The following is a 15,000-nucleotide window of genomic DNA, read 5'->3' as shown; positions in this document are numbered from 1 at the left end:
ATCCTGCAATGGCGCCCCATAATACACCTGCTGCGATCCTGTTTTTATGTTTTTATGTTTTTATTAATTCTATTTTAATTATTTATTTTTTATCGTGTTCTGTTTGTGTTGTGTTGTGTTTGCTCGGTACTCGTTTTATCTTTTAACCTGCTCATTGTACAGCACTTTGGCTACCCCTGTGGTAAATTTTAAATGTGCTCTATAAATAAAGTTGATTTGATTTGATTTGATTTATATATATATATATATATACACCGTATTTTCCGCACTATAAGCCGCCCCGGGTTATTAGCCGCACCTTCAATGAATGGCATATTTCAAAACTTTGTTCACCTATAAGCCGCCCCGGGTTATTAGCCGCGCCTACGCTGCGCTAAAAGGAATGTCAAAAAAAACAGTCAGATAGGTCAGTCAAACTTTAATAATATATTACAAACCAGCGTTCTAACAACTCTGTTCACCCCCAAAATGTAATGTGCAAATGTGCAATCACAAAAATAGTAACACTCAAATTAGTGCAGAGCAATAGCAACATCAATAACTCAACGTTGCTCGAACGTTAATGTCACACAACACACAAAATAAACATTTAAAGCTCACTTTCTGAAGTTATTCCTCATCCATAAATCCCTCGAATTCTTCTTCAGTGTCTGAATTAAAAAGTTGGGCGAAAACGGCATCCAAAATGGCCGGCTCCGTCTCGTCGAAGTCATCAGAGTCAGTGTCGCTGTTGTTTTTCCAGCAGTTCCGTGAATCCTGCCTTCCGGAAAGCTCGGACCACAGTTGAGACCGAAATATCCGCCCAGGCATTTACGATCCACTGGCAGATGTTGGCGTATGTCGTCCGGCGCTGTCTCCCTGTCTTAGTGGCGCAGGTCATCTTGTTGCTTCCAACCATTGATTCATTTATGTTCAATTCTCTCGCTGCTGCTCTATTTCCGTGTTCTACTGCGTGACTTATTGCCTTGAGTTTGAATTCTGCGTTGTACGCGTGTCTCTTAATAGGAGCCATTTTGTGGTCTTCACAGATGTAAACACACAAATGAAATGAAACGTAATATCCGCGCGCTTCTTCTTCTTCTACGGGGGCGGGTGGTTGCTTACAGTAGAAGAAGAAGCGCTTCCTCTTCTATGGGGGCGGGTGCTTACCTTGGCGGTTGCTTACCGTAGAAGAAGAAGCGCTTCCTCTTCTACGGGGAAAAAAGATGGCGGCTGTTTACCGTAGTTGCGAGACCTAAACTTTATGAAAATGAATATTAATATTAATCCATATATAAGGCGCACCGGGTTATAAGCCGCACTGCCAGCTTTTGAGAAAATTTGTGGTTTTTAGGTGCGGCTTATAGTGCAGAAAATACGGTACATATATACAGTATATATGTGTATATATATATATATATATATATATATATATATATATATATATATATATATATATATATATATATATATATATCATATTTTCAGCACATTGATTTTCGTTTCCATAGCGGTGTCAATCATATATATTTATACAGTATATAAAATATATGTGTGTGTAAATATATATATGTGTATATATATATATATATATATATATAGCAATCAATCAAAGTTTACTTATATAGCCCTAAATCACAAGTGTCTCAAAGGGCTGCACAAGCCACAACGACATGCTTCATAACAGTATGGAATATGTATAACATTTACTGTATTTTGGTCATTTTCATCATTAAACTGATACTTTCAGCGCATTGATTTCCGTTTCCATAGCGACGACGATCATATATATTTATACAGTATATAAAATATATGTGTGTGTAAATATATATTTATATATAAGTGTATGTATATATATATATATATATATATATATATATATATATATATATATATATATATATATATATATATATGTATATATATATATATATATATGTGCATATACACACACATATATATATATATATATATATATATATATTTATATACATACAGTATATATATGTATAAATATAATCAATCAATCAATCAATCCCCCCCCCCCGAAAGCCTGGCCAGTGCACTATTTAGAATAGAATAGAATAGAATAGAATAGAATAGAAAGTACTTTATTGATCCTTGAGGGAAATTCAGCACCAGAGTTTGCTCACAATAGACAAACATTTAGGTATTTTTACATGTGAATAATATAAATACAGTCTATTATACAGCATTATTCACATGTGAATAACATAAATACAGTCTATTATACAGCATTATTCACATGTGAATAACATAAATACAGTCTATTATACAGCATTATTTACATGTGAATAATATAAATACAGTCTATTATACAACATTATTCACATGTGAATAACATAAATACAGTCTTTTATACAGCATTATTCACATGTGAATAACATACAGTCTATTATACAGCATTATTCACATGTGAATAACATACAGTCTATTATACAGCATTATTCACATGTGAATAACATACAGTCTATTATACAGTATTATTCACATGTGAATAACATAAATACAGTCTGTTATACAGCATTATTCACATGTGAATAACATAAATACAGTCTATTATACAGCATTATTCACATGTGAATAGCATAAATACAGTCTATTATACAGCATTATTCACATGTGAATAACATACAGTCTATTATACAGCATTATTCACATGTGACTAACATAAATACAGTCTATTATACAGCATTATTCACATGTGAATAACATAAATACAGTCTATTATACAGCATTATTCACATGTGAATAACATACAGTCTAATATACAGCATTATTCACATATGAATAACATAAATACAGTCTATTATACAGCATTATTCACATGTGAATAACATAAATACAGTCTATTATACAGCATTATTTACATGTGAATAACATAAATACAGTCTATTATACAGCATGATTCACATGTGAGTAACATAAATACAGTCTTATATACAGCATTATTTACATGTGAATAATATAAATACAGTCTATTATACAGCATTATTCACATGTGAATAACATAAATACAGTCTATTATACAGCATTATTCACATGTGAATAACATAAATACAGTCTATTATACAGCATTATTCACATGTGAATAACATACAATCTATTATACAGCATTATTCACATGTGAATAACATAAATACAGTCTATTGTACAGCATTATTCACATGTGAATAATATAAATCCATGTAAGAGATGAATATATTTTTGCACCCACATTACATGAAACTAAATACGTCTAGAAGACCTCCTACTTAGACCACGTGTCAGGGAGAAAGAAGATGGAGAGAAAAAAAAAAACAGGGAATGCTGAGGACCCCCTGCTGGTACCACTGAGCAATCCATTAGCTGATGCAGACGTGATTGATGAAACTCCAAAAGCTTTTCCCCGAAACTTGTCAGTGAATTGTTTTCCCCGTTAAAAGCTCATTTTCACGACACGGTGAACAACACAGATATGCTAATAACTTCTGCCGAAACCAGCGTGCATCTCAGCGTTGTGCTATGGATGACAAAGTGGATTATTTGTGGTAGTAGTATCCAAATTTATACTTTCCTTATTTTCCCATTTTTTAATTTTTTTATCTTTGACTGTACGTTTGGAATGTGACTAATAGAAAAACAACTGTGTGCAACAAAAAGCTCTATGTCGCCCTGTCCCAGAAGGACTCCGCACAAATTCAAACATTGATTTGTGTTATTGTGTGAATGCTCCAAAGCATTCACACATATGCTTTTCTACACAAAAATGTATCTATTTATTCAACTTTTTCTTCTCCAGATTTTGGCGCACTATACCGTCCACATTTTTCACCCGATTCAAAACGTTCCAACTTCAAACCGGGTTAGGGGTTAGGATAACCTTAACCTAACCCTAACCCTAACCCATTTCAATGGGACATTCTTCAAAATTCCACAACTCCCACATTTTTCATCTGATTCAAACTGTTCCAACTTCAAAATATTCAGCCTATTCCAAGAAAATTCCCAGATTTCCCAGAATTCCAGGTTTTCCGGGACATTTTTCCCACTCAAAATGAATCGGCCGTTTTTCAAACTTCCACCATTTGCACATTTTTCAACCGATACAAACCATTCCACCGTCCTGGACATTTAAACTATTTTTTTTTTTTAAGTTAAAAAAAAATTCCAGGATTTTCCAGAATTCCTGGTTTTCCAAAGCCCTATTTCCACCCTTTTTTCTGACGACTACTCCTTCCACATTTTTCAACGCATTTCAATCGTTCCAGCGTCAAAAAATTCCTCTTAATCAGGACAAAAAACAAAGTTGTTTTTGCACAAGAAAAATTCCCAGTTTTACCGAAATTCAAGGAATTCCGTAAGACCATTTCTCAATTCAACATGTTACTACTTCAACATTTCTCAACCGATTTGAAAAATGCTATTACCAACCATTTCAATTCATTCATACCATTCATGTTTTTTTTTTACCATTTTTCCAAAAATTCCTGCTTTTACCGAAATTCCCAATTTTGGGGGAAATTCCCATTGAAATCAATGGGACATTCTTCAAAGTTTCACAACTCCCACATTTTTCATCTGATTCAAACTGTTCCAACTTCAAAATATTTAGCCTATTCCCAGAAAATTCCCAAATTTCCCAGAATTCCTGAACATTTTTCCCATTCAAAATGAATCGGCCGTTTTTCAAACTTCCACTATTTACACATTTTTCAACCGATACAAACCATTCCACCTTCAACACATTCCACCATCTTGGACATTTAAACTACTTTTTTTTCTAAGGTAAAAAAATTCCAGGATTTTCCAGAATTCCTGGTTTCCAAAGCCCTATTTCCACCCTTTTGTCTGACGACTACTCCTTCCACATTTTTCAACGCGTTTCAACCGTTCCACCGTCAAAAAAATTCCTCTTAATCAGGACAAAAAACAAAGTTGTTTTTACAAGAAAAATTCCCAGTTTTCCCTAAATTTCAGGAATTCCATAATACCATTTTTCAATACAACATGTTACTACTTCAACATTTCTTTGCCCGATTTAAAAAAATTATACCACCAACCATTTCAATTCATTCATATCATTCATGTTTTTTTTACCATTTTCCAAAAAATTCCCGCTTTTATCGAAATTCCCAATTTTGGGGGAAATTTCCATTGAAATCAATGGGACATTATTCAAAGTTCCACAACTCCCACATTTTTCATCTGATTCCAACTGTTCTAACTTCATTTATTCAGCCTATTCCCAGAAAATTCCCAATTTTCCCAGAATTCCAGAACATTATTCCCATTCAAAATGAATCGGCCGTTTTTCAAACTTCCACCATTTGCACATTTTTCAACCGATACAAACCATTCCACCTTCAACATATTCCACCATCCTGGAAATTTAAACTAACATTTTTTCTAAGTTAAAAAAAATTCCAAGATTTTCCAGAATTCCTGGTTTTCCAAAGCCCTATTTCCACCCTTTTGTCTGACGACTACTCCTTCTACATTTTTCAACGCGTTTCAACCGTTTCACCGTCCAAACAATTCCTCTTAATCAGGACAAAAAACTAGGTTTTTTTTGTACAAGAAAAAATCCCAGTTTTACCGAAATTCCAGGAATTCCGTAATACCATTTCTCAATTCAACATGTTACTACTTCAAAATTTCTCGACCGATTTGTTATTTTTCAAATTGATTCGGACATTTGGACAGTAAAATATTAGTATATTAGTAGTTTAAAAATGTCATTTTTTTCTAATTTTATTCCAATTTTTTGCTCTTTTTTTCTTACATTTGTACTGTTGTTTTTTTCCAATGTAAGAATATAATAATAATAATAATAAATATAATAATAATAATAAATATAATAATAATATTGCATAACCTATTGTGTCCAAACGTATGCCTGTACGAAAACATCAATTTTCAGTTACATATTTAAAACAGTGTTTATTATTATTGTTTTTATTTTTCAAATTAATTCGGACATTCGGAGAGTAAAATATTAGTATATTAGTAGTTTAAAAATGTCAACTTTTTCTCATTTTATTCCGATTTTTTGCTCTTTTTTCTTACATTTTTACTGTTGCTTTTTTTCCAATGTAAGAATAGAATAATAATAATAATAAAAATAACAATAGTATTGCATAACCTATTGTGTCCAAAAGTATGCCTGTACAAAAACATCAATTTTCAGTTACATATTTAAAACAGTGTTTATTATTATTGTTGTTATTTTTCAAATTGATTCGGACAGTAAAATATTAGTATATTAGTAGTTTAAAAATGTCAGCTTTTTCTCATTTTATTCCGATTTTTTGCTCTTTTTTCTTACATGTTTACTGTTGTTTTTTTTTCCAATGTAAGAATAAAATTATAATAATAATAATAAAAATAATAATAATATTGCATAACCTATTGTGTCCAAACGTATGCCTGTACGAAAACATCAATTTTCAGTTACGTATTTAAAACAGTGTTTATTATTATTGTTGTTATTTTTCAAATTGATCCGGACATTCTAACAGTAAAATATTAGTATATTAGTAGTTTAAAAATGTCAGCTTTTTCTCATTTTATTCCAATTGTTTTCTCTTTTTTCTTACATGTTTACTGTTGTTTTTTTCTCAATGTAAGAATAGAATAATAATAATAATAAAAAGAATAATAATATTGCATAACTTATTGTGTCCAAACGTATGCCTATACGAAAACATAAATTTTCAGTTACTTATTTAAAACAGTGTTTATTATTATTGCTGTTATTTTTCAAATTGATTCGGATATTCGGACAGTAAAATATTAGTATATTAGTAGTTTAAAAATGTCAGCTTTTTCTCATTTTATTCTGATTTTTTGCTCTTTTTTTCTTACATTTTTACAGTTGTTTTTTTTCCAATGTAAGAATAGAATAATAATAATAATAATAAAAATAATAATGTTGCATAACCTATTGTGTCCAAAAGTATGCCTGTACAAAAACATACATTTTCAGTTACATATTTAAAACAGTGTTTACTATTGTTGTTATTTTTCAAATTGATTACTTCATAAACCTCACCAGACACGGAAAATATGTAGTATTTAATTTTTTTTAAATTAACTAATTAACTAAACTTTGTTCATATTTTAAGTATATTTTATTTTTATGATGAGCGCTTCTAGTATTTTAGATCAGGGGTGTCGAAAACTTTTTTTTAATAATTTTTTTTTTTTATAAACAGATAATATATGTTATTATTAGCTTAAATATTTCAGTTTTTGCTCTCTTTTCTTACATTTTTACTGTTGTTTTTTCCAATGTAAGAATATAATAATAATAATAATAATAATAATATTGCATAACCTATTGTGTCCAAACGTATGCCTGTACGAAAACATAAATTTTCAGTTACATATTTAAAACATTGTTTATTATTGTTGTTGTTATTTTTCAAATTGATTACTTCATAAACCTCACCAGACACGGAAAATATGTAGTATTTAATTTTTATTTTTTTATTAACTAATTAACTAAACTTTGTTCATATTTTAAGTATATTTTATTTTTATGATGAGCGCTTCTATTATTTTAGATCAGGGGTGTCGAAAACTATTTTTTTTAATTTATTTTTTATTTTTTATATAAACAGATAATATATGTTATTATTAGCTTAAATAATTCAGTTTTTGCTCTTTTTTCTTAAATTTTTACTGTTGTTTTATTTCCAATGTATGAATATAATAATAATAATAAAAATAATAATAATATTGCATAACCTATTGTGTCCAAAAGTATGCCTGTACAAAAACATACATTTTCAGTTACGTATTTAAAACAGTGTTTATTATTGTTGTTATTTTTCAAATTGATTACTTCATAAACCTCACCAGACATGGAAAATATGTAGTATTTATTTATTTTTTTAATTAACTAATTAACTAAACTTTGTTCATATTTTAAGTATATTTTATTTTTATGATGAGCACTTTTAATATTTTAGATCAGGGGTGTCGAAAACTTTTTTTTTTATAAATCATTTTTTTTATAAACAGATAATACATGTTATTATTAGCTTAAATAATTCAGTTTTTGCAATTTTTTCTTACATTTTTACTGTTGTTTTTTCCAATGTAAGAATAGAATAATAGTAATAATACAAATAATAATAATATTGCATAACCTATTGTGTCCAAAAGTATGCCTGTACGAAAACATACATTTTCAGTTACGTTTTTAAAACAGTGTTTATTATTGTTGTTATTTTTCAAATTACTTCATAAACCTCACCAGACACAGAAAATATGTAGTATTTAATAATGTTTTTGGATGAACTAATTAACTAAACTTTGTTCATATTTTAAGTATATTTTATTTTTATGATGAGCGCTTCTAACATTTTAGATCAGGGGTGTCGAAAACTTTTTTTTTTATAATTTATTTTTATTTTTATAAACAGATAATATATGTTATTAGCTTAAATAATTCAGTTTTTGCTCTTTTTTCTTACATTTTTCCTGTTGTTTTTTATTTCCAATGTATGAATATAATGATAATAATAATAATATTGCATAACCTATTGTGTCCAAAATTATGCCTGTACGAAAACATACATTTTCAGTTACGTATTTAAAACAGTGTTTATTATTGTTGTTGTTATTTTTCAAATTGATTACTTCATAAACCTCACCAGACATGGAAAATATGTAGTATTTTTTTTTTTTTTTAATTAACTAATTAACTAAACTTTGTTCATATTTTAAGTACATTTTATTTTTATGATGAACGCTTCTAATGTTTTGGATCAGGGGTGTCGAAAACTTTTTTTTTTTTAAATAAATAAACATTTTATAAACAGATAATATATGTTTAAAGACAAAAGTTGTGTTATAGGTGATTAAGTATGTTATTATTAGCTTAAATAAATCAGTTTTTGCTCGTTTTTTTCTTACATTTTACTGTTTATGTTATTTCAAAACACACAACTTTTGAAATTTTAGCAGACACATTAGGTATATTTGCACAAAGTATCAGGTCAGTATTGCCGATTCCAGCCTGAATTTTACTCGGTATCGGATCAGAAAGAAAATCAGTGGTATCGCACATCACTAATGTTCAGTAATTTTAGCTTTTAGATATTAAAAAATATATATTCTGGTCCAGGTCATTCTAACCTGTGCTTCGATATTATATTTTAATGATAGAAGGTTACATATGTGTGGGTGACCCTGAGGAAACATTTCATAGTGTAATGCATGGAGGAATTCGAACCAGGAACCCTTCATTTACGGGACAACACACTCTGCTCATTGGTTCATTAGATATACTGGTCTTCATGCATGTCGCCACTTCAAGTGTTTCAGCCTTGAAAAGGTAATGCGCCTCCTAAAAAGGTCAGCGATAAATCACAAAGCAAAGGGAGAAGCACTAGCGTACACACACACACACACACACACACACACACACACACACACACACACACACACACACACACACACACACACACACACACACACACACACACACTTGTATTTCTTACCTTCTTGAGACCTCTGAAAAATGCCTACCTCTTTAGAACCACCCTTTCTAGATATATAAAGATTTGTATTTACATGATTAATGTATACATACTATGCAAATATAAAAAAGCTTGTTGTAAAAAATGAGTATGAATTTCACCAGAAAACGGTCTTAGAATTGTGTCAGTATTATAATAAAAGTCGTCATTTTACTCAACGCAAGTCAACATTTTACAAGAAAAACTGAACATGTGCGCAATATTATGATAAAAGTTGGAATTTTACTCAATTTTACGCAATTTTGCAAGGAAAGCTTAACATTTTTGGAATTTTATGAAAAGAGTCGTCATTTTACTCGACAAAAGTCACAATTTTATAAGAACACTTTAAAATGTTTACAACATTACAACAATAATTGGAATATTACTTGGCAAAATGATGACCAAAGTCATCATTTTACTCAAAAATGTCACTATTTTACAAGAACAACACAAACATTGGCAATATAGTGATACAAGTCAGAATTGTATGTGACAAATGTCACCATTTTGCATTAAAAAGTAATAATTTGACGTAAAAAAGTAATAATTTCACGAGAAAATATTGCAATATTACAGAAACAGAAAGAATATGAGAAATTGTTCCCAATTTTATGAGAAAAAAGTCGACACATTGTGAGAAAAAGACTGCTTTTAGTTCATTATTTTTTTTTAATCTTCATTATTTAATTCAAGTTATTACAATATGTCTCTATATGCATATATATATATATATGTATATATATATATATATATATATATATAGTTATTACAATAGTTATTACAATATGTCTCTATATGCATATATATATATATATATATATATATATATATATATATATATATATATATATATATATATATATATATATGCATATAGAGACATATTGTAATAACTTGAATGTATATATATATACATATATATATATATATATATATATATATATATATATATATACATATATATATATATATATATATATATATATTTTAATACATTTTGGCCAAAATGTGTGCATTTTAATTTCTTACACGCACTTCTTATTACATATGTTGGCCAGAGGGGGAGCACTTCAAATTTTTACACACACTTGTTATTTCATATGTTAACCAGAGGGAAAGCACTTTAATATTACAGAAACAGAAAGAATATGAGAAATTGTTCCCAATTTTATGAGAAAAAAGTCGACACATTGTGAGAAAAAGACTGCTTTTAGTTAATTTTTTTTTTTTATCTTCATTATTTAATTCAAGTTAATACAATATGTCTCTATATGCATAAATATATATATATATATATATATATATATATATATATATATATATATATATATATATATATATATATAAATATACATATATATATATATATATATATATATATATATATATATATATATATATATATATATATATATATATTTTTTTTTTTTTTAATACATTTTGGCCAAAATGGGTGCATTTTAATTTCCTACACGCACTTGTTATTACATATGTTGGCCAGAGGGGGAGCACTTCAAATTTTTACACACACTTGTTATTTCATATGTTGACCAGAGGGAAAGCACTTTTAAAACCGACACACAGTCAATGTGAAAAATCCCTCCTTCTTGGGACCACCCTAATTTTGATAGATTTCACCACCAGGGGGCGCAAATTAAACATTCTCTATGATGGTTGTCCGTATTGGGACCATGATTTATGTCCTAACTTGTTCACACCTCCTCATATGGAAGCTACTTTTCCTTGTTGATGAATGGTTCATGGGGACCAAATTTAAATAATTTTGCATAATTCACACAAATTTGTACGTGACTACTGAGGACCATTTAAAAAAAAGCAGCGAGTGCAGTACCAGCTACAGCCCGATGAGGGGGCTGCTGTGCAAATGTCTCACACTCAAACTAACCAGTAAACATGTTTTATGGGCCAGAGCTTAAAAGTCACTTAGGCATCTTCAGAATGGATCTGACTATCATTTTAAAAGGTTTCCCTTTAGGGGACCTGTTTTTTTGTCCCCATACCGTCAGAGGTCCCCTAAAGGTGACTGTGTAAACAGAACGATGACCCCATTAAGTCAGCATTGCCAGAACACACACACACACACGCACACACACACACACACACACACACACACACACACACACACACTTTTGTATTTCTTACCTTCTTGAGACCTCTGAAAAATGCCTACCTCTTTAGAACCACCCTTTCTAGATATATAAAGTAGATGTATTTACATGATTAATGTATACATACTATGCAAATATAAAAAAGCTTGTTGTAAAAAATGAGTATGAATTTCACCAGAAAAAGGTCTTAGAATTGTGGCAGTATTATAATAAAAGTCGTCATTTTACTCAACGCAAGTCAACATTTTACAAGAAAAACTGAACATGTGTGCAATATTATGATGAAAGTTGGAATTTTACTCAATGACAGTCGCAATTTTACAAGGAAATCTTAACATTTTGGCAATTTTATGAAAAGAGTCGTCATTTTACTCGACAAAAGTCACAGTTTTATAAGAACACTTTAAAATGTTTACAACATGATAACAATAATTGGAATATTACTTGGCAAAATGATGACCAAAGTCATCATTTTACTCAAAAATGTCACTATTTTACAAGAACAACACAAACATTGGCAATATAGTGATACAAGTCGGAATTATATGTGACAAATGTCACCATTTTGCATTAAAAAGTAATAATTTTACGTAAAAAAGTAATAATTTCACGAGAAAATATTGCAATATTACAGAAACAGAAAGAATATGAGAAATTGTTCCCAATTTTATGAGAAAAAAGTCGACACATTGTGAGAAAAAGACTGCTTTTAGTTAATTATTTTTTTTAATCTTCATTATTTAATTCAAGTTATTACAATATGTCTCTATATGCATATATATATATATATATATATATATATATATATATATATATATATATATATATATATATATATATATATATATATATATATATTAATACATTTTGCCCAAAATGGGTGCATTTTAATTTCTTACACGCACTTGTTATTACATATGTTGGCCAGAGGGGGAGCACTTCAAATTTTTACACACACTTGTTATTTCATATGTTGACCAGAGGGAAAGCACTTTAATATTACAGAAACAAAAAGAATATGAGAAATTGTTCCCAATTTTATGAGAAAAAAGTCGACACATTGTGAGAAAAAGACTGCTTTTAGTTAATTATAATTTTTTTGTAATCTTCATTATTTAATTCAAGTTATTACAATATGTCTCTATATGCATATATATATATATATATATATATATATATATATATATATATATATATATATATATATATATATATATATATATATTTATGCATATAGAGACATATTGTAATAACTTGAATATGTATATATATATATATATATATATATATATATATATATATATATATATATATTTTTTTTTTTAAATACATTTTGGCCAAAATGGGTGCATTTTAATTTCTTACACACACTTGTTATTACATATGTTGGCCAGAGGGGGAGCACTTCAAATTTTTACACACACTTGTTATTTCATATGTTGACCAGAGGGAAAGCACTTTTAAAACTGACACACAGTCAATGTGAAAAACCCTCCTTCTTGGGACCACCCTAATTTTGATAGATTTCACCACCAGGGGGTGCAAATTAAACATTCTCTATGACGGTTTTCCGTATCGGGACCATGATTTATGTCCTAACTTGTTCACACCTCCTCATATGGAAGCTACTTTTCCTTGTTGATGAATGGTTCATGGGGACCAAATTTAAATAATTTTGCATAATTCACACAAATTTGTACGTGACTACTGAGGACCATTTTTAAAAAAAAAGCAGCGAGTGCAGTACCAGCTACAACCCGAGGAGGGGGCTGCTGTGCAAATGTCTCACACTCAAACTAACCAGTAAACATGTTTTATGGGCCAGAACTTAGGCATCTTCAGAATGGATCGGACTATCATTTAAAAAGGTTTCTCTTTAGGGCAGTGGTCCCCAACCTTTTTGTAACTGCGGACCGGTCAACGCTTGAAAATTTGTCCCACTGACCGGGGGGGTATGTTTAAAAAAAAAAAAAAATTATAATTTTTTTTGGTCATAAAAAAATACAATCATGCGTGAATGAGTGTAAATGGGGGAGGGAGGTTTTTTGGGTCGTGCACTAATTGTAAGTGTATCTTGGGTTTTTTATGTTGATTTAACAAAAAAAATTATATTTTATTTATTTATTTTATTTTTTTTTAATTTCTTAAGCGGCCCGGTACCAATCGATCCACGGCTCGGTGGTTGGGGACCACTGCTTTAGAAGACCTGTTTTTTTGTCCCCATACCGTCAGAGGTCCCCTAAAGGTGACTGTGTAAACAGAGCGATGTCCCCATTATGTAAGCATTGCCAGAACACACACACACACACACACACACACACACACACACACACACACACACACACACACACACACACACACACACACACACACACACACACACACACACACACACACACACGCACGCACACAGACAGTGTATCATTCACAGATCAATGGTTCACTAATCTGGCATGGCCTTCTGACTGTCTGATGGCCCAGACACACAAATAAGGAGGGAGTGTTTGTTGAGAAAGTGGGTGGACGTGCTGCCACAGAGGCGGGCCCCGTCCCAGTGTGTGTGTGTTGGATGTCTGTTAGTATTGGTTTTGTAGCTGACAGATGTTTGGGGATTAGGTGAGGCAAGGCGTGACCGACCGCAGCTACAGAACCGACTGCAGATTGAATTAATTAAAACGCACAAACACAACGACGTCAATGAGAGGCTTCCCTCCCCTCATATCACACACACATGGGCCTGATCTATTAAAAGGGGGACGCATGATTGTAATCTACATTTAACACACGGTCACTCGCGACATAACCTGCTCACTGAACATTGGGAAAAACAGACAACATTCACACATTGTGAGGCACAGGCACGACATCACATGGACAAAGATGAGACCTTCTAGAGGAAAGTTCTGTGGTCAGATGAAACACAAATGTATCTGTTTGGCTACAATACCCAGCAATATGTTCGGAGGAGAAAAGGAGAGGCCTTTAATCCCAGGAACACCATTCCTACCGTCAAGCATGGTGGTGGTAGTATTATGCTATGGGCCTGTTTTGCTGCCAATGGAACTGGTGCTTTACAGAGAGTAAATGGGACAATGAAAAAAGGAGGATTACCTCCAAATTCTTCAGGACAAGCTAAAATCATCAGCCCGGAGGTTGGGTCTTGGGCGCAGTTGGGTGTTCCAACAGGACAATGACCCCAAAAGTGGTAAAGGAATGGCTAAATCAGGCTAGAATGAAGGTTTTAGAATGGCCTTCGCAAAGTCTTGACTTAAACGTGTGGACAATGCTGAAGAAACAAGTCCATGTAAGAAAACCAACAAAATTAGCTGAACTGCACCAATTTCGTCGAGAAGAGTGGT

The 15,000-nt window shown here is 30.8% G+C and overlaps 1 protein-coding gene across 6 annotated transcripts in view; it reads right to left on the bottom strand.

Moving 5' to 3' along the window:
* Nucleotides 1-15,000, bottom strand: part of rbfox1 (RNA binding fox-1 homolog 1) — a 733,656-nt gene that overhangs the window by 210,112 nt on the left and 508,544 nt on the right. The gene's annotated exons all lie outside the window — the stretch shown is intronic.

This window comes from Nerophis lumbriciformis, linkage group LG22 (genome assembly GCF_033978685.3).
Source record: "Nerophis lumbriciformis linkage group LG22, RoL_Nlum_v2.1, whole genome shotgun sequence".
NCBI classification, from domain to species: Eukaryota; Metazoa; Chordata; class Actinopteri; order Syngnathiformes; family Syngnathidae; genus Nerophis; species Nerophis lumbriciformis.
This window is presented reverse-complemented; position numbering and strand designations above follow the sequence as displayed.